This window comes from Triticum urartu, chromosome 7, assembly GCF_003073215.2.
Source record: "Triticum urartu cultivar G1812 chromosome 7, Tu2.1, whole genome shotgun sequence".
NCBI classification, from domain to species: domain Eukaryota; kingdom Viridiplantae; phylum Streptophyta; class Magnoliopsida; order Poales; family Poaceae; genus Triticum; species Triticum urartu.
In genome coordinates, this window is record NC_053028.1 from 12,462,574 (window position 1) to 12,465,788 (window position 3,215).

A 3,215-nucleotide genomic window follows, 5' to 3' on the forward strand; every position below is an offset into this window, starting at 1 on the left:
AGTGCCATCACTCACTAGCAAATGGGACCATACACATAAATACATCTGCATAAGCATACTGTGACCGTATCTGCACGCTTGAGTTAGATGACCATAAAACCGTATTTTAAAAGTTATAGCAGCAAAATGAACATACGACGCAAGTTCTATGACCCGGGTGATATTACCTCTATAAGAAAAGTGCACTGTACTTGTCTTATGCCGTTGTGCAGTTGAGGACAGCTCATTTGACGCCTGTTTCGAGTGAAGCGCGCTTGCCCGTAGACAGACACACATGCTACCACCACTCTCTCCCACACAAGAAAAACAAAGGCCATAGCACGCCATGGCGAATTGGCCCTTGCTATATTTATATATCCACTCTCCCACGATGTGATCCAAGCATCCAGTACTGCCAATCAGTAGCAGCCAGTGAGCAGCTAGCTAGCTAGGGGCCGGCCGCTAGCAGCGAGCCACCGCCACCTTGGACCTAGCCGGGACATGGAGCCAGCGGCGGCGATGATGCTCTCTCGAGCACTACCCATTCTGCTGCTGCTTGCCGTGACGGTGAGCGCGGAGAGGGCGCCGACGCTGGTGTTCATCCTGGCGGGGCAGTCTAACATGGGGGGCCGGGGCGGCGCCACGGTGGGCAACCATTGGGACGGCGTGGTGCCGCCGGAGTGCGCGCCGTCACCGCGCACGCTCCGCCTCTCCCCATCCCTCCGCTGGGAGGAGGCCCGCGAGCCGCTGCACGCCGGCGTGGACGTCGGCGACGTGGTGGGCGTGGGCCCCGGGATGCCGTTCGCGCACGCGCTGCTCCGGTCCCCGGCCTGCCCGCGCGGCGCCGTCGTGCCGCCCATCGTCAACTGGACCCGCGGCTCGGAAATGTACTCGCGGCTGGTGACCCGCGCCCGCGTCGCGGGCGCAGGGACCGGCAGGATCGCCGCCTTGCTGTGGTTCCAGGGGAAGGCCGACGACATGCGGCCGCGAGGACGCGCTGGCCTACGCCGGGAGGATGGAGGCGTTTGTCCGGGACGTTCGCCGGGACCTCGCCATGCCCAACCTCCTCGTCATCCAGGTCTGTCGCTACACTTACACTACATCCGTGGGTCCCCTGCTCGAACTCCATTAATCTCCACTGTGAACCCTGTGAGTAAAAACATTCATGATCTTTGTAGGTTGGGATCGCGACGGCGCAGAATCAGGGGAAGTGGCTGGACCTGGTGCGGAAGCAGCAGAGGGCGGTGCGGATGCCGAACCTCAAGTACGTGGACGCCATGGGTCTCCCCCTTGCCAACGACATCACACACCTCACCACCCAGGCGCAGGTCCGGCTCGGCAAGATGCTCGCCGACGCCTACATCGCCACGCTCTGATGACTAGTAGTGTTCGTTCGAATACTATCGTCGATTCCATGGAAGAGTTAATTTGGTGATGGTTAGCTGTGGACAACACCTGAATAAATCAGTTATACTATGTAGGGTATTTCATGCGCATTATTACCGCCTTGTTATGCGCATTGTTGGAAATGAAACAATCTCATTGCCAGTATGATATTGCCGTTAGACTACCCACAATAGGAGTAATATAGATAGTAACATCACACATATCTAGATAAAATAGATGATGTGGCAAGTAATAAATGAAAAAAAGAGGCATGTAGTAACATAGCTAGTTACTACTAGTATGAGTAACATCACACATATCAAGGCAAGATGAGTCTATAGCATAATAAATGAAGTGTTGCATGTTACCACACATATGTTACTCTCCACTATATAGGTAGTAACATAGGGTAGTAACATGGGCATGTTACTACTCTATGTTACTACCCACTGTGGCTAGTCTTATGGGGAAGGAAAACTCTTCGCTTTATAGCTGCATGGAAAGAAGACTTGTTGTTACCAAAACACTTCCCGTCAACGTTATCCGCACGCCACGTGCCCATGATTGACCCGCCTGCAACATGGCATTTGTTGCAAGATATGCGGGCGCAACAGAAACCACAGCGTAGACGATGTATAGAAAAAACTGTTTGGAGAACTGGAATAAGGGCTTGTGTCACAAAGCACTGAACGCAGCATCAGGTTTGTTGCAAAGGCTCATCAAGCAGATCGGACGACTTTATATCATATAGAAAAAAAGGTTATAACGATTGGGATTGCAACAAGGCTCATGTTGTAATATGTTGAGCGCAATGCAAAACTTGTTGCAAAGACTGGGTGAGCTAATCCAATGGCTGTAGAAAAGGAAAAAAAAACAAAAAAAAAACATGTTCAGAGATTGCAACAAGACTTCTCTTGCAAAGCGCTGAGCGCAATATGAGCCTTGTTGCAAAGGCTTAGTGGCTCACGTGAAGCAATTAGACGGTTGTTCACGGCTCCATCGAACGGCAGCCCATGAGGTCGATCTTTTGGGATTATCAGTTTATCACCCGGTCAACATGTAGGACAGCCCTTGTTGTTATAGCATGGACGGATTATCTAAATAACATGCTATTATAAAGGTCGCCCGTCCGTGCTTTGAGGTCTAATTGTCTTTTCCCAGCACTGGCACTATTTTATTCCCGTGTTATCCAGGCAATCCATGTTCCTCTTCAACGGAAGCATCAAGTTAATCTCGCAGGAATCTCGGAGCAAGAAATTTTTTATTAGAAAGTCGGAGCAGGAAGTTGGGCAAGCAACATTATGTAGCAATGTGTTCCAAAACTCCAACACTATTATATAGTTTGTGCTACAATGTCTTTCAGAACGATTGGATCTCTAACATTAGACACACGATGGGGTGAGTCATTAGTATATTTCTTAAGTCACACGCCCAAAATTGACGGACGAAATTCCGCATGAAAACATGTGGCCGGTCAAAATGACCCAAGCATAAATATACTTAGATTGCAGAAAAAATGTGTCTTGTCTTCGTCACAAGAAAAACAGGGCGATTCCGTTGCCTTGGCTGCTACTCGGTAAAGATGGCGTTGTTGAGCTGGAACGCCTTCGTGAAGAAGGACGGCCAACAAAGGTAGGTTGGGAGAATGCTACTGACGGTGAAGGCCCCAGGACAATATCCTGCTACTGCAAGCACCTCTCTTCCCCGCGCCTCAAAACGCTGTTGTTCGGTTGCCATGGCCATGGAAACTAGTCCGCTGCGACGATCATGTTGTCTACGTCGACGACCATCAGAGATGCTACGACGGGTAACGGCCAGTGCTGCAACCGCAGCCTTTGCGTGCTTTGACG

General features: G+C 50.8%; 1 pseudogene; it reads left to right on the plus strand.

The window, feature by feature from the left end:
* Positions 1 to 349: 349 nt before the first annotated feature.
* LOC125523684 lies at positions 350 to 1,603 on the plus strand (annotated as a pseudogene).
* Positions 1,604 to 3,215: the final 1,612 nt, after the last annotated feature.